This window comes from Mirounga leonina, unplaced genomic scaffold (assembly GCF_011800145.1).
Source record: "Mirounga leonina isolate KUSES-001 unplaced genomic scaffold, KU_Mleo_1.0 Mir_170, whole genome shotgun sequence".
In the NCBI taxonomy this organism is placed as follows: domain Eukaryota; kingdom Metazoa; phylum Chordata; class Mammalia; order Carnivora; family Phocidae; genus Mirounga; species Mirounga leonina.
Window position 1 is genome coordinate 39,213,278 of NW_023270433.1, and position 24,164 is coordinate 39,237,441.

Here is a 24,164-nt window from a genome sequence, read left to right on the forward strand (position 1 = left end):
TCAATTAACCAAAATTAATAAATGTTGACATTTTATTTTTTCAAATGTTATTTAAATAAATTAAATATTGCATACAAAGTTTAAATAACTTTGTTTACCTCCCTGAGCTCTCTCCCCTGCTATCTTCAGAACAAGATATCCTACAAGTCCATTTTGTACATTTAACATATAAAGATAGACACATAAATAAGAAGTTACTATTTATATTCCTTGCTACCCTTACTTATTTATTTTAACACTTATTTGTTATTAAATAAACATTTAATATTTCCAGTATTCTGTTCTATTGAACAGGATCCCTTTTCCTCTTTTATTTCTTATACTGGCTGAGAAATCATTCAATTTCTCTTCTATAAGTGGTTATGTTTATAATTTTTAATATGCATATTTTAATCAAATTGCTTTCATCTTACTATATTTAATAAGGGCCTTGGAATATGAATCTGATCACATTTCTCCATGTCATTTTATTAGTAGGACCTTAGTTTTAAGCCCAAGATACTATCTATTTTTACAGTCAGTATTAATTTAGATTCCACAATGTTTGCCAATTTAATTTTTAATTTTTAATTTTTTTATATTTGCCAATTTATTATCCACCGTTGGTTCTCATATCTCACTTCTTTTTCCTCACTTGTTTCCCTCTGTGAAAATTTGTTATTAGCTCCTTTAGTAAGGATCTCTAAGTGGAAAACTGTTTTTGTTAGTCTTAAAGTTTTTATTGTTTCCTTTAGCTTGAATGACAGTTTAACTGGTATAGAATTCTAAGTCTATACCTATTTCCCTTCAATATTTAGAAGATATTATTCCAATTTCAAGGCACATGGAGTTACTGCAGAGAGGTTTGCTATGCTTGAAATAAGAGAGGGATTATTTTTTGTCAATTCAGTCTGCCATATGGCCTGGAATTGCTCATCATCTCTTTAGTTTTCAAAGTGGCATCTGGTGCACTTAATATTTTTTGACCAAAAGATTAATTCAATCATTTGAGTGGGTTGAATTATTAGATTGAACACTGATAGAAGACAATCATGGGACAAGCACATCTAATGTGAGGAATGACAGAAAATATTGAATACCTACAACTAGTCAACATGAAAGGTGAATGTCTAAGTAACATTAGAATAACATCTAATAGAATAGCATTTATTTACTATCTAAATAGCAATAGTAAAATGATGTGCAAAATCAAAACTAGAACCTGACAATTTTTATTTGTCAAAGTCACTTGCATGCATGCAGAGTGTGGTAAGAGACAAGAAGGCGGTAGATACAAGAAAAACTGGACTTAAAGGAACTTTAGATAATCTAGTTCTTTGGTGGCCCCAAAGTACGTGAACCCAATTATAGCACCTAACCTTATTGAAAAGAACTAAAATCAGAGTTCTAAAAATCTTTGAATATAAGGAAGTTTGATGGGATTAAGGAGTTGTTTTACCTACAAGGTCACTTGTTCTTTTTTTATTTTTTCATCATGATAAGTGTACTCTTCAAACCTCATCACCTATTTCACCCATCCCCCCACCCACCCTCTGATAACCATCAGTTTGTTCTTTATAGTTATGAGTCTGTTTCTTGGTTTCTCTCTCTCTCTCTCTTTTTTTTTTGTTCATTTGTTTTGTTTCTTAAATTCCACATATGAGTGAGATCAGATGGTATTTGTCTTTCTCTGACTTATTTTGCTCAGCTATCCGTGTTGATACAAATGGCAAGATTACATTCTTTTTTATGCCTGAATAATATTCCATTGTATATATCTACCACCTCTTCTTTATCTACTCACATATGGATAGACACTTGGGCTGCTTCTATATCTTGACTGTTGTAAATAATGCAGTAATAAACATAGGAGTGCATGTATCCCTTCAAATTAGCATTTTCATATTTTTGGGGTAAATAGCCTGTAGTCCAATTACTGGATCATAGGGTAGTTCTATTTTTAATTTTTTGAGGAACATCCATATAGTTTTCCACAATGGATGCACCAATTTGCATTCCCACTAACATTGCATGAGGGTTTCTTTTTTCTCCATGTCTTTGCCTACACTTGTTTTTGTGTTTTTAATTTTAGCCATCCTGACTGGTATGAAATGATACCTCATTGTAGTTTTTATTTGCATTTCCCTGATGATGAGTGATGTTGAGCATCTTTTCATGCGTCTGTTGGCCATCTGTATGTCCTCTTTAGAGAAATGTCTGTTCATGTCTTCTGCCCATTTTTTAATGGATTGTTTGTATTTTGGGTATTGAGTTGTGTTGGCATACTAACCCTTTATCAGATACCTCATTCACAAATATCTTCTCTCATTTAGTAGGTTGCCTTTTAGTCTTGATTGTTTCTTTGGCTGTGCAGAAGTTTTTTTTTTTTTTTTTTTTTTTTTTTTGATGTAGTCCCAATAGTTTATTTTTGGTTTTATTTCCCTTGCCTGAGGAGACTTATCTAGAAAAACTTTGCTATGGTCAATGTCAGATTTTGGGCTCTCTTCAAGGATTTTTATGGTTTCAGGTGTCACATTAGGTCTTTAATCGATTTTGAATTTATTTTTGTGTGTGGTGAAAGAAAGTGGTCCAGTTTCATTCTTTTGCCTATGGCTATCCAGTTTTCCCAACACCATTTGTTGAAGAGACTTTTTCCCACTGCATATTCTTGCCTCCTTTTTAAGAAATTAATTGACATATAATTATGGGTTTATTTCTGGGTTTTCTATTCTATTCCATTGATCTATGTGTCTACTTTTATGCCAGTACCATACTGTTTTAATTACCACTGCTTTGTAATATAACTTTAAATCTGGAATTGTGATACCTCCAGTTTTGTTTTTCTTTTTCAAAATTGCTTGGCTATTTCAGGTCTTCTATGGTTACATATTTTACAAATTTTACAAATTTGTATGGTTACAAACTTCTATGGTTACAAATTTTAGGATTGTTCTATATCTGTGAAAAATGCTGTTGGTATTTTGATAGAGATGTATTAAATTTGTAGATTGCTTTGGGTGTTATGGAAATTTTAACAATATTTAGGTCACATGTTCTTGGTATATTGACCAACTATCCCAAGTCCAGTTGTCAACCTTATGCCCATGAACCATGGTGGTGATTGGTGGAAGTTATCCAAACACTGTCCATGATAATATCAGGAAACATAATAAAATTAGTAGTAGCTGTCCACTTCACATCCAGTAACAATTTCTACTCAATTTCCTAATTTATTTACCATTAAACTGTAAAACCCTGTATCAAAATACAAGTTCCTTGAAGTTTGAAAACAGTGTATCAGTGTTTGTATCCTCAGAATCAGTGTTTGTATCCTCAGAATCTACTACTGTGCCTAAGACAAGGTGAATAATTAATCTATGTCTGTTTAAATTAATTGAACCCAAGTTCCTTATCTTCCAACCTCAGAACCTTAGTTGTTTTCTGTAAAGGATAGAAAACTGATTACACAAATAATACTAAAGAATTAGGTATGTAGTAGAAAGGTGTGTTAATAATTATTAAGAACAAATGGACTAGTAAGTGCTGTATTATTTTTATTTAATAAATATAAATAAAATAAACATGAGATTTAGTATCTGAAGACATGGAAATGATTCTAGTCAAATCATTTATTTATTTTTAAAGATTTATTTATTTATTTTGAGAGACAGAGGGAGTGGGAGGGGCAGAGGGAGAGAATCTCAAGCAGACGCCCTACTGAGGGCACAGCCTGACACAGGGCTCAGTCTCATGACCCATGAGATCATGACCTGAGCTGAAATCGCAAGTCAGCTTCTTAACCAACTGAGCCACCCAGGAGCCCCTCGTCAAATCATTTTAAATTTCTAACTCTCATTTTCTAATTTTAAAATAAAAGTAATAATAATGCTTCCCATGTATAAATTTTAAAGCTATTGTAAGGAATGACTTTGTAAATTATACTATTCTTGTTAAATGTTAAGTTGGATTTGTCTTACAGCCTCCCTAACAATGTTATTTACTCAGGACCATTTGTATTATAAAAAGAGGACATCTATAGCAGGCACTGCTTAACTCAAAGCAACAAATTACTAGACGTTTAGTGAGAGACATACATCTTGTCTGTATTTACATACGGCCAATACTGTGGCCATAATTTGACATAATTAGTCTTGCCACACTCTAGTTTAAAACCTGCTTTAAAAATGGCCCTACTTTTCATAGGTATTACTATGACTTTAAGGGGCTCTAATACAGTAGTTCTCAAACATTATGGTTTACGGAATCACCAAGAAGGCAGGTTGAAACTCAAATTGCTGCGCTCTCCACTCTGCGGTTTTTTATTCCATAGGTCTGGGATAGGGCTCAAGTTATTTCCATTTCTGAGAGTTTCTGGGAAATGTTGATACTCCTGGTCTGGGAAATGCATTTTAAGAATCACTGCTCTCCGGCAAATATGGTCACTTTGCTAAATTAATAGGCGGTAACAAGCATTACTTGTCCAACAGTATTTTAAGAATTTTAAGTATCTTAGGTCAGGGACTCTTCGTAACAACTATATGAAATAGTTATACAATTTCCTTACATTTAAATAACTTAGTGTCATATAGCTGGTAAATGCCAACGCTAACATTTGAACCCAGGGATTCTGGTTCTGGAATCTCTTCAGGGCTCAAGAATCCATGTGCTGTATCATGACATTAAGCTGCTTTTCAAGCATCAGAAGAATTTATATGAGTAAAATCTCTCACTGAACCTTTTGCCCATGTGCTATTTCTCTTCCCTCTGATATTTCTAGCTCACCTTTGCTCTGGGGTTCACATTACCTCTGGAATGGATTTTTTCTAAATTTTTATTGATCCTTCATTACCTGTGTAGGACAATGGATTTGAAGTCACATACTAAACCTGTGAACAGAAAGTATATATATATAATCTTTAAGTAATCTCTCCACCCAGTGTGGGGCTCAAACTCACAACCCTGATATCAAGAGTTACATGCTCTACGAACTGAACCATCAAGACACCCCTGATCAGAAAATTATTAATTCCCAAGCATGTCTCTAGTCTTCATTTTTCTCATGTTGAATTTTAGTAATTCCAAGTAATATTTATGTCCTCATTTTCTATCATTCAGTCCTATGTCTTTTTTGCTAGTAATTCCAAGACTCTTACCAAGATACCGTGCTGGCTCATGATCCTATGCTTCTGCTTTGTCTACCTGCTGAACTACTACTTATCTCTATAACCTTAAATCCTATGTCATCTCCTCTATGATGCCTGAAACTTCTCTCTCAGATAGTTATTTGTTGCTGCTTCTTCGTTCACACAGATAGATTCTACACGTCAAGGGCAAGTCAAATCAGTGCGGCAAAGAACTATCATAGAAAAGAGATTTGGGTATCAAACTGCAAATGCTTAAAACAGGCTCTTCACTTTCCCTTGCCATCAAACTTGGCTTCCTTCTCCTTTTTCTTTTCTCTCCCCAGCCTTTTTTTTTTTTTTTTTGCAACTCCCCCTCACTGATTCTGAACATTGATAAACCATAATTGCTGAAAACAATTAAAAGAAAAAAGCTCTTGACTGTTTTGGCAATTATCAGGATGGGATTGTGTCAGAGATACCAAGTAAGAGGCATGAAAAACTGGAATAATACTCAATATCCAAACATTCTAAGCACAAGTTTTCCAGCAGTTAAAGATGAAAACTAAACTAATTGAGCCATATCACAGAACAAGTTCTCCTCTCAGCTTTTCAACCCATAGAAGTTTGACCCAGCTTCTACTCAGAAAGCACCTGGTATGCATGTCTCCCTCACAAGCCTCAGCTGAATAAAGCCTTTAGCACCTTTCTGAGTCAGTAAAATTCCTTTGACAAGAGAGAATCCTAAAGTTTAATCCCAAGGGAACTATTTAATAGCTGATTCACCTAGGGAAGATTAACCCACACTTGCAAGTTTTGATCATTTTCCTATAAAATATAGATTAGAAAATTAAATGAGACACTATGTGTAAAACACTTGGTGTATGATTCCCCTTACCTTTATTTCTCTAATTATTCCATGTACTATAATTATTTAAACGTATGTTTTTTCCTCTTACTGGATCATGAGTTATTAGGGAAGTGAAGAGGATATGTTTATTTTTTTTTGTTTAATAATAGCCTATATACCTCATGCCTGGTATGAGTGCTATATATTTTCTGAATAAATACACAACTTATGAGACACTAATCTCTGTCGCTAATTTACATGTATATTTGCAACACATATACACACAACTATTTAATAAAAGAAAATACTGAAACTACTAATTAGATGTATGTTCCAAAAATAAACTTGTATAACATTTCTTGGGAAGAATTGGGATGTTTTATTTAACTTTCATCTCTTCTGCCTCTTTTTGTAGAGAAGACACCTTTCCAATAACCAGCACCGGTCCTTCCAGTCCTGCCCCCAAATGCACAGATTCTTCTTCATTCTCATTGTTTAGAAGTGAACACAATGCTTATTTCTAACCCCACCACTGTACAGACAAGCACATGGCCATGAGGAGGAAGACAGGATTATCCAAACACAACTGGGAAGGAGGCAGCATTAAAAAGCAGGAGGAAGGGTCATAAGGGATGCAACAGCATTCACCTGCACTTCACACGTTCTCCAGCCCATCTTGTCTATCCCTGTGTCTTCAATGACTGTATATGTGTACAGGTCAATTGATTTCAAAATCTATTTTTGTGGTGCTCATAATCCTCGTGGATTACAGATCTCAGTTTTTGAGATCTTAGTTAGACAGTGAAACCAAGGGCAATCAATCAGCAAATATCAAACTTAGTAGGTCCAACACAGAGCTCATATTTCTCTTTCAAATGTATTCTTCCTTAGAGTTTACACCTTGTTTTTAGTGTTTTCTTAAGATTTATTTTTATTTTAGAGAGAGAGAGAGTAAGCATGAGTGGGAGGGGCAGAAGGAGAGGGAGAGAGAATCTCAAGCAGACCCCGTGCTGAGCACAGAGCCCAGCCTCACAACCCTGAGATCATGACCTGAGCTTGACCAACTGCACCACCCAGGTGCCCCTGAGTTTACACCTTTTTAAGAGAGTTGTTCTAAGGATCCAGCTAAAACTTGGGGGTCATCATGACTCCCTCTTCATTACCCCAAAGCCATATTCTACCTCATCAGTATATCTAGATTCTGTCTCTCGCACATCTCCACTACCTTGCTTCACCCCTTCATTATTTCTTAACTGGCATTTTACGGTAATCCCTTAACCTGTTTCTCTGCTTACTTTTAAATATAACTTCAAATTTATCCTGCTTCTCATTTACTATAATGTAATGTCCACTCCTCCTCCCTCTGTCCTTTTTGGACAGAGCCTGTATTCTGGTCCTGTTTATCTATTTAGGATTCCCTGAATGTCTTGTGTCCTTTGACAAACTATGCCTTTTATGCAATGTTCCCACTGCTTGGCCTACTTTTCATTCACATTCTCTGCTGGCAAGATTTCTAATTACCCTTCAGGGCTTAGCATTAATGTCACCTTGCTCTGATATCTTTCCTAATACCCTTGATTAGTTTTTCCTCCCTCTGTAATCTCAGAGTAATCTATATGTATATCTATCACAGAACCTATCCACCCACATCACTGTGGCCCGTTTATGTATCTTCCCTCTTCCTCAGTTTGGCAGCACTGCTAATCTTTGAGGTTCTGCCTTGCATGGACTCTGTACCACTCTTTTTCTTCTCAGGGAAAAGCAGAGAGCTTCAGATATAGTAAGCTCTAAATTAATCTTTGAAATGTTTTTTGGATGCATGAACACATACCTACTTTCCTATCCCAAGCATATTCTAGTGTGGCCAAACAGCGAAACTCTTGAAAATCTGTACAATTTTTTAAAATAAGAAAACTTACATATACTATGTTATTGCCAAATATTGCATTCTAAAGGAATATCCCTCTTTATATGCATAATAAATGGACATCTTTCAGGCAGAATTATATTAATATGAGCTGTACCAACATTGGTTTTTCAGTTGCTCAGACTTCTTTACTCATCCAATGTCTATATCAATATGCCAGATATATTTTATAACTTTTTCTTATATCCCAAATTTCTATTTTAAGTCATATTATTGATATTACATTGTGAGAAATAAAATTTTACTGGAGGAAAAAAAAAAAAACAGTTCTTTAGAGTTTGACATATAAAATTATAATCCTGTCTGTTGAGTTAGACTCCATCCCACTGATAGCCCAGAGTAGTTCAGAGCGCAAACAGGAGGCAATTTATATCGTACAAGAAATTAAACTCTGTATCTATCTGCTTGGACAAGACCCACATTGCTGTGCACCAGGGCCTGAATGTGCTTGCAGCACCTGCTGTGGCCTGTTGGCTCTGCTCCTGAACACTGCTGTTTTTGACGGGCGGCACCCCCTCCTATCGTCATTGACCCTGTGGCTAGATAGCATTCCAGCCACCAGGTATCATGGCCGTTAGTCAGGAAGGTTCACCTTTTCACTGCTTCCAGGGAAGACTTCCAGCTGCTTTGCGGAGCATGGGTGCATCTTATTAGGCATCGTGTGTTCCTGGGCACCGTCACAACTGCTTACTACCATTGCTACTTCTTTCTTTAATGCACCAGAACTCCTGCTGAGGACCAAGAGGTCTGCCAGGAATCACCGCATCTGGGCCGAGCTGCATGGTCTTAGGTGTCCCAGGTGTTTGGTTGGCATAGACACTAATGCTGTTGAATGCTGCCAGCTTCCACGAGGCATTCCTCTCCTGTGCTGGTTTCCACGTGCTAAGGAGAGCATGTTCTCTGGAGACTTCACTGTCTTCAGGTGGAGCTGTCTTCCACAGGGAAGCACTGAAACCCCAACAGTATGGGTCCCAGCAGTGTTTGTGGTGTTCTTTTTTTTTTTATTATTATTTAAAGATTTTTATTTATTTATTTAAGAGAGAGAGAATGAGAGAGAGCAAGCACATGAGAGGGGGGAGGGTCAGAGGGAGAAGCAAACTCCCCGCTGAGCAGGGAGCCCGATGCGGGACTCGATCTCGAGACTCCAGGATCATGACCCGAGCCGAAGGCAGTCGCTCAACCAAATGAGCTACCCGGGCGCCCTATTTATTTTTTTTATTTGACAGAGAGAGAGAGAGAGAGAGACAGTGAGAGCAGGAACACAAGCACAGGGAGAGGGAGAAGCAGGCTTCCCACTGAGCAGGGAGCCCGATGCGGGACTCGATCCCGGGACTCCAGGATCATGACCTGAGCCGAAGGCAGTCGCTCAACCAACTGAGCCACCCAGGCGCCCCGTTTGTGGTGTGCTTGATGCTGCAGTGACACACAGCTCTCTGAACAACTCAGTACCTGCTCCAATTCTTCCCTCCCTGCTGCTTCCTCCTGTGATTTGTACTCAGACAGGAGTTCTTACCAGACTGAGTCAAGAGACATGTTTCCTTCTTAAACTTCATGCCATAAATAAGACTCACTCCATCCTCCATTTATCAGTTCAGCATTTGCTACATGTTGTTCTGTGACCCTATTCTTGATCAGAAAAATTCAGGGGAACATGACATACTAATAGCCTCATCATGGGCATTTATTACATAGACACACACACTTACAAAAACCTCTGTGAAATGCTGTCATAAGGGAGTCAGAATGTCTCTGTTTAATCCACCACATTTCATAACTTATTCAGGATGCTCTGTGTGTGCATGTTTGTATACCTAAGCATGTTGATTGAGTCTGTGTCTGTGGAAACAATGGACTAGGGCTTTTCCATGGGCCTAGTTGTCTTCTTGACAATTTGCTCTACTAAGACTAATCTCTCATAGGAATTTAATCAGTCTCTTATGAAAGGCTTTGGAGTTCTGTCCCACAAAGTCATTTACCAGTTATTGCTCAGACATGTTTAAAACTTGAGAACTTAAACATACTGGGATTTTCTCTGAAATATTAAGAACATATACTCTCTTTCTCTACACACACACACACAACATATATGGATGTTTATGTGTGTGTGTGTGTATATATATATATACCTGAGCATATATCCATTTATATACATAAACACATGTACCTGTATCAACATATGCAGTGTATGTAAATACACATATATAACATTTGCTCTTTGGGCAACTACATAAAACAAAAAGTTTTTTTTTTCCCCCACAACTCATTATTATTTTGATTCTATAGATGAAGGAAAGGCAAAAAAAATCACTATTCTAGGAGGATTTTTTTTTCCTGTGAAAGTCATGGGGTTGAGAGATTGCAATTTTGATCTATTTCATATCTCAGCCTTTCCTCTGCCAACTGGATATTGCATCTTTGGTTAGGTTGCACTTCCCATCATCAAAGAAGAAGAATGGTCCCTTTGATCCCATGCCAGCTTGGAAGGCCTGGAGTGCAGCCCTTCCACAGATGTCCATTTATAAGATGCATCTGTCCCCATACCCCCGCCTGCCAGCTGGCCCTGAGTAAGCTAGCTGGCGGTGTGCACAGTCTCAGGCTTCTGGCCAGCAGGCTGCAGCCCCAAAGCACTGGCTTCTGAGCCTTATGGCTCATATCCCCGAGGGGACCAGAGAAACTGGGGAAAATTATAGAAATATTGGCTCCAGGGAAGTCACTTCTCATTATAGGAATATCAAGGAATATTGCACGTTCAACACGAATGTTGGCATATTCATCAGGGACTATTTCAAACCAGTAATCCAGACTAATTGTTATAAGGTAGTTGTACATCTATCACCTTAGTACAGACAGCATCCTGTCATGACTTTGAGGAAAACATCAATTGCATATGATAAGCAAGGAAGGCAGAGATATAACAAGCTTCCAGTGCCAGTCAGATGTGAACAGGTGGTGTTTCTCCAGGGAGATGTCAGGGTAAGCCTCACAGAATGGTTGGCTGAGCATTCTTAAGTTTGAGCCCTGCCTCATCTTCTGTTTTGCTGAAGAGCCAGAAACTACTGAACTGGAATAAAGTCCAAGGTTACCTTGACCATTCCATTGGCAGAGGTGTTCTATAAACTATCTCGGGCGGATGGATATTTATGTTACTCCCTAGATTTCCAAGTAGAATATATCCTTCTTCTTTACTCTCTTATCTTCCAAGATTGCCTAAAGAGAGTGTTCAAGAAACCTCATCTGTCTCTGTATTTCGTAGTCCTATGCAGGCGATGATTCAATGACGTCTGGTTGAATTTGATTCTCTCACTTGCTTGGGACATCACAGAGACTGCTGCATATCAGCTGGGGTGGCCAGAGTAGCTGCATGCAGAAGCTAAATAGCAAGTTTCAAGATCTAAGCCCTGCATACACTCTGAATTTTCTGACCCATTTTCAAACACCATACTGCTCTCAGTTTAGGATTAGCAACCGGGCTTTTTCATTTGAAGCATTAATAAGCACAGTATGCATATAACAGATGTTTTCCAGCAAAACTGTAGCTTTGGCGCAGCAATATCTCTTTTTGACACAGACACAGAAGTCCTTTAATCCTCTGTCTTCTGTCATCTGGCTCATGTAGTCCTTATTTCTCAGGTTTCCCTATGGCCAAGGTGGTTTTCTGCTTGTTTGTTTGTTTTCCTCCACATCATCAGGGACTCTGAGTCTCAATGGGCACCATTGTAGTGGTCCTTATTCAGTTGCAGTTTAGTTTTTCTTTGTCACTAGGATGAGAGAAGACAGATGGACGACTATTATTAGACACTGACAATAGCTAATCATATCTTTGGCCAAACTCCAGAGACAGACCTGAGAACATCTGAAAGCTTAGATTGCAGAAAATTGCATCAGGAAGAATTTTAAATATTGCCTTAACTTTGAATAAAAGTTTTTTGCATTTCCTTAGGTGACAACCACTTTGACTCAAATATTTGGCCACCTTTCTGGGCTTCTCTGAGGATGACATGTAGAAAAATTTTGTAAAGCATTTTTATATGGCATAAATTGCTGCATAATACCAAGAGGTTTCTTTTATTTTACATATGAGGCTCCAATATTCAGTGTTTTCAGGGTAATGAATAAGATTATCTTTTTCTAGGCAAGGAAAACCTTCTTTGTTCTAAAAAAATGTTCTAAAAACATTAAAAAATACCATTTTTTAATGTTCTCTTTCATTGAACATTGGTGGAGCCCTCTCAGTCTGTATAGGATGATGTAGAGCTGTTTCTCCCTGCTCCTCCCCATTCCTGTCTGATCCCTCGCATGGGAACAAAAGGCAGCTCAGGGAGACGACTCCCTCCTCTAGATGGATCAGGAATCCCTCTGACATTAGGTGAGCTGACACCTCCTGAAAGGAGGATTGGTAGGGGAGAGCTAATGAAGAGAAATGGTCAAAGAAGTGCTCCTTTACTCACCAAGCCTGAGGATTCCCTTTTGTGCTGAGAGACAGACATAGGTGGATGGAACAGGCAGGAGGTACTCAGCCACAGAAGTTGGCTTGGCCCAGAAAGCCTCTTAGTCCCTGTGAGCCTGGGATTTCCCTCTCACACCCAGAAAGAGTGAGATGGGTGGGAAGTATCAGCAGGATGGACCCTCAGAAGCAAGCATCCAAGCCTGGGAAGTCTCTTAGGCTCGAAGGCCTGAGATTACCCTTTACCGTCAAAGGACATATGATTACTCAGCCTACGGAAGCCTCTTTAACCCCTGTAGGCAGTACCAGCAGACATCAGTGAGAGCACCAGCAGCATCAGATACCAAAGAGAAAATAACACTGCAAAGGCTCTAAAAATTAAACTGTCATTGCAACCATAGCATACAAATATAGGTTAGGACCCGCCTGCTACACTTAAACAGGGTGACGTCCTCTTAAAATAAAAGATTTAAATAGGACCCTGAGTCTCCTAACATCATAGAAAAAATGTCCAGTACAAATAAAAAATCACCCGTCGTGTCAAGAACCAAGAAAATAACAACTTGTGTGACACAAGACAGTCAGCTGATGAAAACACTGAGATGAACCATATTGATGGCATCTGACAAGGATTTTAAAGAAGCCCAAATAGAATTTTTTGAATAATCAATTAAAAATTATCTTGAAAATGAAAAAAATAAAAGAACCTTTTAGCAAATAGACATAGAAAAGCTACAAAAAAAAGCTACAAATGAAACATACGGAACTAAAAAAATACACTAACAGTTTTTAAAAAAAACATCTTGCTGGGTGACCTCTGTAGGAGAGTGAAGATGACAAAGAATAGAATAGTGAATTGGAGGATAGATCAATAAAAGCTATTCAATCTCAGTAACAAAGAGAAGAGGTTGTAAAATGGGAAAAAAAAGAAAAGGACAGGGCTTCAGGGACTTGTGGAACAACAAAAGATCCAACATTCATATCATTGAGTCCCAGAGGAGAGGAGAAAGAGTGAGGCTAAAAGAGTGTTCAAAGAAGTAACTTCCCAAATTTGGCAAATGACACAAATCTAAAGATTTAAGAAGTTGAGTGAACCCTAAACAAGGTAAACCCAAAGAAATCCATGCCAAGACACATTGTAATTAAACTTCTGAAAACTAAAGACAAAGTCCTGAAAACAGTTAAGGGGAAACAATGTAATGCCTGAGGAGAACACAAATTCAAATGACTCTGGGCTTGTCATCCAAAATGAGGGAGGCCAGACGGAAGTTACACAGTGTTTTTCAAACTCTGCAAAAAAGGAATTGTCAACTGTGGCTTGTATGTCCACTAAAACTATTATTCAAAAATGAAGAAGAGATAAAGACATTCTCAGGCAAAGGAAAATAAAAAGAATCTGTCATTAACAGAACTATCTTTAAAGACTGGCTAAAGAGAGTTCTTCAAGCAAAAATGAAATGATAAAAAAAGAAACTTGAAGCATCAGGAAGGAAAAATAAACAATGGAAAGAACAGAGATATTTGTATATACAATAGCCTATTGTTTTTGCTTGTGTATTTTATAAACTATATTCTATGAGAAAAACCATCTGATACTCAAAACAGTATTATTTTTAAGTGAGGAAGTTAAATGGACCTCATTTCCACACTTCACATGAAGTGTAAATTGTAGACATCAGTAGATTGCAGTAAGTCACATGTGCAGTAAGTCACATACTGCAATGCCCAGAGAAATTATACAAAACCACACAGAGAAATACACCAAAACATTTCATAAATAAATCAAGTTCAAATAGATGGGGGAGGGAGAAGCTGTAACCCACAGGAAGGAAAAGAAGAGAGAGAAAGAGAAATAAGGGGAAGACAACAAAAGGAAACAAACAGAAGGAAAATTTTTAAAAAGGGTAGACAAGTGCTAACATATTAATAATAATTACCTTAAATGCATATGGTCTAAATGCACTAATCAAAAGACAGAGACTGGGAGAGTGGATCAAACCACTTGAGTCTAACTTAGCCTTACTTGACAAGTTTTAGGATTCAACCCTTTGTGGAAATCTGCTACTCCAATCTTTAGACTTTTCAAACTTCCTTCTATAGGAGGTAACTGTCTCTTTATATCTTGCCAAAAAAGTCTCCTGGTTTTCACACTTCACCTTTAGTTGGCAATTAATCACCTTCAGGTTTTCTTTGCCAGTCTTTGAAGCATTAATTCTACCCAGCTAGTGCCACTAACTTCCATTGTATTTAGAATTACTGCTTTAATTTTGCCCTTGTAAAGCCTATCAGTGCATTCTTTGCATTGGAATCCATTCAGTCTACTATTGTTAAAAGTTTTTGAAAATACATTGTTACAGGATGCCAAAGATTTTCAGGGCCACCCCTGTCACTCATAATGTGGTCCTCATTATCATCCAGCCAATAAGTGATCTAACTCCCAAATCCTGTTTTAGTGTTTGCTTCCCTAGACCATGCCTGACCCCACTTGTTGTAGATCTCAGTTCTCTGGGAGGAAGATGAGGATTCACATGCAACAGGTATACTAGGGAGTGCCTCAGGGTCGAGATTTGTGAGGAAGTGAAGGAAGAAGTAAATAATGGGCAAAGGTAGGCACTGAACTCTGATGCAGTTTTAACGAAGATCTCACCTGATCCTGTTCATAATCTGTCTTTGAGGTAAGGGGTTTATCCCTTTTACTCCACACTATGGCCACTCATTTGATATGGACTGCTCTCTGGAGGTTTGTGTCCTTGCAGAGGAGTCTTCCACATGGAAAGTTTCAAAATAATTCAACTTAGTCAATCAGAAGCAACATTTCTAGCATCTCAGCATTTTAGTACTGAAGAGGGAATTCTAGTGATGTACTGCATCACCCACTATATGCCATTTGAGCTTTTTTTTTTTTTTTTTTTTTTAAGGGTAGGGAAATTGTACAAAGCTAAACAGTAAAAGAAGGATAGGAAAACTATAAAACTCCAGAAGGCAATTATCATTATCTCTGAGCAGAAATAAGGACATTGTAGAAATAATAGTATCACTTTTCTGATCTGTTCTGCAGGTAGCTGACAGGACTTGAACATGGTAGTGTCCTTTAAGCAGGGAATGATAAATTAGGATCTCTAAAAATTAGGGGTGCCTGGGTGGTTCAGTTGGCTAAGCAACTGCCTTTGGCTCAGGTCATGATCCTGCATCAGGCTCTCTGCTCAGGGGGAGCCTGCTTCTCCCTCTCCCTCTGCCTGCTGGTCCCCCTGCTTGTGCTCTCCTGCTCTCTCTCTGTCAAAAAAATAAATAAAATCTTTTTAAAAAAGGATCTCTAAAAATTATTCATATTTAGCACAACCAATTAAGAGGACTGGGCTCTCCATATTGCCCACCATTTAGCGACAAAATTTCTGATCTCAGTCTGTCTATATCTGAAAAATTGTGGAAGACGTTGACTTTCTGTGGTACAAGATCACCAGGGGAGGTCAAGAGAAACAATTAAGAGTATCTTAATTACATTATTATGCATTCTTGTTGTATTGCAAATTATTACTTAATAACTAAATAGTTATCTTCTAAAATTAAAAATGTCCCCATTGGTTTTATTGTTGTTGTTTTTGTTTTGCTTTGTTTTTTGTAATAATGACAGGATCTGGGAAAGTGGAATAAGTCTTTGAAGTGCCTTTTCTTTAAGATACCAGGAGGCAATATCAAGAAGAAAATTTCACCTATTCCATATTAGATACTGAAATTTGGTATTACATTTATTTGGTTTTTTTCCTACTTAGATCATTCAAATGATTTCACAGAGTTCACAATTTTAAATTTTCAGTTTGAAAATGTGTTCTCAAATAGCATATACTTATTTGGAATTCCATATCCAAGAGTAAAATGGATGAGGATTTTATTACTTCATTATTAATACAATTCAATTTAATTGAAGGTCTAAAATGGCACATATTTATATTTGAGTGTTTATTAAATTCTTTATTCAGTCTTGTGAAATTACAAGGACACTGTTGGGAACAGAAAATATTCTGTTGCATTAGAGAAGTTGCTCACAGCTTTTCATTAAGTTTCAATTGTTTTATTACCCTACCATCACTTTTATCACTGAATGGAATAATATATTGAAAGCTCTTCTTGGAGAAAGGAAGCAGAACTACTCAAATTGGATTTTAAAATAAGATAGTTTCAATTTACTCCAGATTTCTATTGGAAAGTGCATTGAGTTTCATAAATGTGAACTTTTAAAGAAATTTTTCAAAGTGGACAATTATTGCTTTTCCTGCCAGAGGCGATACGAATTAGCAAGCTGTGGCCTTATTTAACACCACATTCAGCCAAGGACTCACTGCGTCTTTAACAGCACCCCTAAGAAATCTAGATATCGATTCTACAGAAAAGGTTTGGTTGTAATTCTAATTCTTAGCTTTGAACATGAGGTCCATTCTTATTTCCATAGCACACAAGGTTACTATTGGTTCAACGAACATTAAATATAAGGTAAAATTATAGCATCCAGATACAGTATTTCAGTTTAGCTTGTGAGGACAGTTCATCTCAAGTGCTTTCAACCTAGTTTTATTTTGTATGTAGATTAGTTAAGCCTAAGAAGAACTGAGCCATTTTATTGAATGAGGGTGAATCCTTTTGTTGTTGTTTAGAAACAGAAATAAAAAATAGAAAAATATTAATCTTGAGCAGTAAGATCTATATTCCTATTTTTTTACATAAGTAATCCCAAGGATACTGGATTACCCCAGTTTTTTGCCAAGTGGAGCATGTCACAATAACACATTCCCTTAAATGTTTGAAGGAAAGGTGACAATAGTAAGCTTCTAGTTAAGATTTCTTGAGATCAGCATGGACCCTTATTTTCCTACTGCAAATTTTAACTTAAGAAAATTTTACTATTTGTCAGCCATAGAAACCAGAAATAAACGTTTAGGCACCAAATTTAGTTATTCTCTCTGTTAACATTATGCATTGTGACTGAGAATTATTGCTGAAACGTTTAAATGTATAGCTCACTGAAAGGCTATTGAAGAATAGATATTACTTGAAAAAAATAAATGTTTCATCTTATTTCAAGAAGTCAACAGAAGATTCATTTCTAAAGCATCATTTTTTGAACCCAAGCACATGTACTGAAAAAATAGGTACAGGGAAAAGAACAGCAAGTTTTTGTTAATGCACGATTGGAGAAGCAGTGGTCTATCCATGGAGGTTTCGGAGTCCTTGCCACTTGAAGTCCTTAACCATTTAAGGGAGGTTGGGGATACATGTATACTGCAAGGAGCTTGGACATCTGTGAAACAAATTTCATGCAAGCACTTAAAGCACCTTTCATAATATTAATTTTGTATCCAGTCTGAAGCAACTTGTAAATCAGAGCTGGAGTTAGGGTAAGACAAAGATAGAACAAGTTTATTATATGCTTTACTGGTTTTAAATGCACAATGAAATTGCTTACATAAACAGGCCTGTTGATTTGATTTCTCTAACAGAAATTCTTGTGTTTTTTATTGATTAAGTTTTATATATAATCTGAATGTTTAGTAATAGTGTTCTTGTTCATTAAAGAAGGTTTAATTTAATTACTCCAGGAAAGTCTAAATTCTGTGTTCCAAGTTTATTACCATTCTCAATTACACGGTCTGCACAGCTGCCAGAGTGACCTTTATAAAGCACAAAACTAATCATGTCACTTCCCAGCTAAAAATCCTTCAAGAGCTCCCCATAGTCTTCCAAATAAAGTTCAAATTCCCTAGGTTGGCCACAAGATAGTTCATGATCTAACACTTGACGGCTGCCCTTTCCTGGCTTCCCGAGTAGGGGCAAATCACAAAATCTGCTCTGTTCTTTTTATCATTTGTACTAAGCATTCCTCAGTCTTTCCTAGACTGTTTTTATCCCTACACCATTTTTTGTTTCTATTCCGAAGTCTTGTCCTGACTTCCAGCCCGTTTCTGATTTTTCCTTTAAATCTTTGGAATTTCCACATTCTCTCGTGCAGTTTGCATTATTCTCTGTTTTGTTTTCTGTTTCCCTCTTGACTTTGTCCATTGCTGACTCTCCCAGTATAGCTCCTCAGCCTGGGTCTTGCCTACAGACCCCACCGCTCAGATTCACTTGAAAGGGGCATTTGGATGTTCTCTTCAGCCTCATATTTCTGACTCCACTTCAAATTCCAAATTTACAACAGAGTTGGATACTTCTTGAATTTCAAAAGCATCTTTTCACCTTTATTTTTTAATATTTGTTAATCTCAGTGTTTTGAAGACTTTTTCTCCCTTCTTTGTATAAAGCAACCTGTTTAATATCAACAATAATAACTTTTTGAAACAGATAACCCACTTTGATCGTTCTTTTTGAGAAATACTTATTAAGTATCTATATGCTACATATTCTTCATTGGAGATACTGCAGAGAACAAATTAATGAAATACCGATCTAATGAAGCTTATATTCTGACACCGTCGAGCTTGCCATGCCTCTAAATTAAACGTATATGTTTGTTGATGGCTTTAGGTAAAAATATATCCCGGTAACAGATTGCAGAATCTGATTACCTTTTTATTATCCCCTGTTAGTATTCCTATGAGTAAAAATAAATCTCTAATTGTAGTATAGGTCCTGTATATTATATTTCTCTTTATCAATATATATTATACATTTGTGAGTGACATTTGGAATGAAGCTAAATATGGTTAGAATTCATGAGAAGCTTTTACTAGTGATATAACTCTGGGTATTAAAGAAACCCTGAAATTCTAGGTTATAACTTACAAATATAAATGACAAAATAAGTGCTATTTATTCTTGTAAAAACATGTAAATTGTGGGGCACCTGGGTGGCTCAGTCGTTAAACGTCTGCCTTCCGTTCAGGTCATGATCCCAGGGTCCTGGGATAGAGCCCAGCATCAGGCTCCCTGCTCCATGGGAAGCCTGCTTCTCCCTCCCCCACTCCCCCTGCTTGTGTTCCCTCTCTCACTGTGTCTCTCTCTGTCAAATAAATAAATAAATAAAATCTTAAAAAGAAAAAAAAAACCCTGTAAATTGTGATCATAAAAAGAAGGCTTAGTGACAGGGTTTAAAAATCAGAGGTTTCACACAAAAATTTGATACTCTGACTTCAATCCTTTAGGATGTCATCTTTTCTTATATTAGACATGATAAGGGAAGGGACATTATACAAATGAAACAAAATAAAGTATATACTTTTCCTTGCAGTATGCTTTCAGGATAATTTGAGTATTCTTATTTTCATAAACTAGGTAGTCCATATATGTCTGAGATTTTCCTTCAAATTCAGTTTATTTGGGTTAAAGTATTTTCTCTATCAAGAAGCATATCATTATTTATAGTTATTATGATGCTGTAAGTTACTGACAAATTGATATGAATATATTTATAAAATGTTTTCCAACATGAAATCTAGAAAAGAACATACTCATTTAAAATAATGGAAGTGTGAAAAGATGGTTAGAGAGCTTGTTCTGCGTCATTCAGTAGGTTCAGTCTTTCTGAGATTCCAGCTGTGATGGGCATTACACAGCAAAAGCATGAAAGCATGTTTCTTATGTCAATATATAATCCTCAAGGAAAGATGGCCTCAAACACAGAACAATATGCAAGGATGACTGATTCAGACCTGTTGCATACCATGTAAAAACCTCAACATATTTGGTTAATTAATTGCATTCCAATCCACTGATGCATGCAACAAATAGTAATTGAACACTTAGCATTGTCAAGATCTGTCTAATTGAAGTTCATATTCTAGCAGGAAAAATAACCCATAAGATGTAAATGACTTAGTATAGTTGTGATGAATATTATGACAGAGGAATGTAAAATATTATGATTGAGGATAAAAGGAATATTACCAGGCAGTGTCCTCATCTCTAATATGTTTTAAATAGATGCAGTATATGTACTTCACAGGGTTGTATGAGGATTAAATGAAGTAATATATATGTGAGTGTGTGTGTGTGTGTATGTGTGTGTTTATGAAATTCACAATATTTTAACATTTTTCACTTGATAGATTTCCAAATATAGAAGAGATAAATTATCAGGGATATGAGAATCAGATTTTGGGTAGCAAACCTAAAATGATCAGTTTATGACTAACACTTAGGATATGGGGGGAGGGGGGCTGAGAAATTACTTGGGAGAGATTTCTAGTGTTCATTGGAGACTTATAGCACCATCATCATTAGCAGAGTTCCAACAGTCTTAACAATGTAAGTTTCCTATTATGGCCTCTAAAACTAGGTACATCTCAAATTAATATTCATGGATAAATTATATAAGTGGGGAATATGAGAATGCTAGACCTATGAGGGAAAAGTTAAAAAGATGAAATATGTAAACATGACTATAATTCAAAGAAGCTTAGGTTTTGCATGATAATTTAAAAAAACCTTCAAACTGAGGGTTGTGGAAGGGGAGGTGGGTGCAGGGATGAGACAACTGGGTAATGGGCATTAAGGAGGGCATGTGATGTGACGAGCTTGGGTGTTATATGCAACTGATGAATTATTGAACTCTGCATGTGAAACTAATGATATACTATATGTTGGCTAATTGAATTTAAATTTTAAAAAAAGAAAAAAGATCTCAGTGACTTAGAACAATACAAGTTTAATCAAACTACTTATCTATTAAGATGTGGCCATGGCTGTGCTTCACATCTTCAACCTGGGACTCAAGTGAAGGGAGGAAATCGCAGCTCTTGAAATTTATGCCCAGAGGTGACACATACCACTTCTCTTCATCTTTCATACCTAAAGCAATTCATATGCCAAATGTTTTGTCCTTCCAGATGGAATATAAAATTTTCTCCAAGGGAGAGAAGAGACTAGGTATAAACAATAATACTGTCTACCATGAAATTTTAAAATAGAATTTTCAGGATACAATCTAACCAAACTCAACTCTTCATAAACTACAGAATGCACTCTATTATTTCTTCATAATTTTGATAGCTAAATATTTTTTTTATGATTTTAAAGGAGTTCAGAAAAAAAGAAGTAAAATATATCTTCTCATGCTGTTCTGGACCCAGAGAGTGCAAACATTCCATATGGCACCAGGATTGTTTCTTAATGTTTGGTGCATTGGGGATCTTACTGATTGACATTAGGCATAATGTATGCACATGACCTTGGGAAAATGTTGTGAGTTTATATGCAGAAGTTATAAGAAGATTATTTTTCCCATTGAATTCTTATTATTATCTTTTCAAAACATAAGGATGAATTATAATCATCTTTTATAAATAAACTGAGGTTTGAGCACTGGTTATACAATGCTTCCATAATGAATTCATTTGAGACTATCCACTGTCAGGATATGGGATTAATATATCTAACAAATTAAAATTATTTGAGAAAAATAATAATATAAATAAATGTTAACTAGAAAAGATGTATTTTAAGAGATTTTGATAAAAATATCATTTCTTATTAAAATAAAAGATGTAATTTTCAATAAATTTAGTAATACTGTTTTTTCAAAGGTTCAGGAAGCTAAAGTTAATTAGTAAAAGCTAACTATAAAGTATTTCTAATTCTAAAATTAATATAATTACCTAAATTATGAACTTGTACACATTACTTGGTTTCTCCATTTTTTTCACTTCCCATCTGCTTCTTTCCTTTTAATCTTTTCTTGTTGTTGAGCCCACCTATGGAGGATATATCAGGTGTTCAGAGAGCTGAATATTATTCACTACTCTAGGACATTTTGCCTGAACTTAATTTTAACTAAGATATTTTTAAATGTTTAAAAATTTACTCAGTTATGTGCTCCTGAGTTCAGTATTTCAATTCCAGTTCTGTCCTTGAATGAATCTCTAAAAATCCCTATGCCTCAATTTACTAATTTAAAAATGACTAAGGTAATTAAAGCAATGACAATTTTATAGGGGTGTTTTGAGAATTAATCTAAAATATGATCCAGTAAAAAATAAAATAAAATATGATCCAGTAAGTGCCTGACACATAATAGATCTTTGTAAAGGAAAAAAAAAATTGTCAGCCGACCTTCAAGCCATTCTTTTCTTTTATTGGGAGAGTCTCTAGGAAATAAAGGAAAAAGACATGGTCAAATGTCTTATAAATCTGCAATAACAGGTCCCTGGCAAACTCTCCTCATCTACGGAATGCTTTAGCAGGTTGTACCTAGTTTGTCTGGATTACTGAAGGTAAGTAAATCTGAATCTATAGATTTATGGCACGTAACTTTCTATAAAATATCAAGCAAGATATATCAGTCTGGAGATAAGATGGAGATTTTCATGATCAAAATAATACTCTTTTGATAAGCAATGACAACATATCTCACTTAGAAATTTCATATTTTAATCTGAGCCGGAGCACGTCCTAAGATGCAAGGAAATATGGAGGAGATATGAGGGTGGTCCTAGGCTACTCTCTGTTTTATCTGTGCCTGTAAAATAGTTGTCCTTAAATTTATTAGTAAAGCTTTATCTTAACTTTATATCTGATTCTTGTAAATTAGGTTGCTAATTTCACAACCTAATCCCTTGTGCTATATCAATATTTACAAAATACTAATTGTTTTGCTCCATATTAGAACTACTGTAGACATTGTTTAACAGAAACAAGTGATGAATTTTGTGCTCTAATATATAGAAATTATGTTGTCTCAATTTCTTTTTCAATCCAATTTTATACATAATTTTATAACAAAAACTGTTAAAAAAAAACTATAAATGGGAAAATCATCGGGGACAGTGAGTCAGCCTGCATATAGAAGGAGGTTTTATCTTCAATCAGCACAGACATTAATAAAGAAAATTATTGATCAGAATGTCCAGATTGTTATATTACTGATGCAAGTTGGGCAAAAGATATACCATACAAGATTTTGTCATTTTAAGTGTTTCCATTTGTTAAGTAAATTTATAAATTAAAGAGGGAATTAAATGTTCTAAACTAAAATTAACTGCTTTATAAATGTTGGATGCTTTTGCAGAACCATAGTTATATAAATAAGCATTTTTGTTCATTTTTATTAACAGGGTTTTTATAAGATGATAATAAAGCATATACCATTGATATATAAAACATTACCTGAAAAGAACAATGTTTAAATATCTACATTGCCAGTAGGAAAAATTACTATTCACATGGTTAATTTCAGGGGACTTGCTGTCATTATTTAAAATCACATTTCCATTAATGTTAATATTTTCACTTTATCTAAAACATATATTATCTGGACTGTGAATGGGACAATATTTACCTAACTGCATAAGATTTTTTCTTATTTCAAACTAAGATCTAATTAACCAAAAAAAAAAAAAGCCTAGGCTGGCACTCTATAATGGTATAAAATAATACACTGTATGTCATATTACATTGGTTAAGTTTTGGAATAACTTCAGAAGTTGCATATGTTACATTTTAGGATAAAAACATGCACCTACAATTAGTACCACATACAGATACAGAGAAAAATACTGAAAGGAAATACAAGAAAATGTTACACATTTTTTTTATTTTTTCATTATTTTCTATAATTTAAAAAATATATGTGATTTAAAAAGATTAAAACCATCAACTTTGAATATGTGCTAGCACAAAGAGTTAAGAATATATATGCTAATACATAACAGTTATGAAGTAAGAAAGATCTTCTTCATGTGAGCAGTTGTCGAATACCCAGGTTTTGTTATCTGGTATGTCATTAGCAGCTTCTGGTTTCTCCTGCTGCCCATTCATTGCTCATTTTATTAAAACTCTCTCAAGCACATTTGTTTGAATGGAGGAAATACTCTTGTTTTCAAAGCGCAAACAAGGAGCCACTGGGAAAGAAAGCTGGCC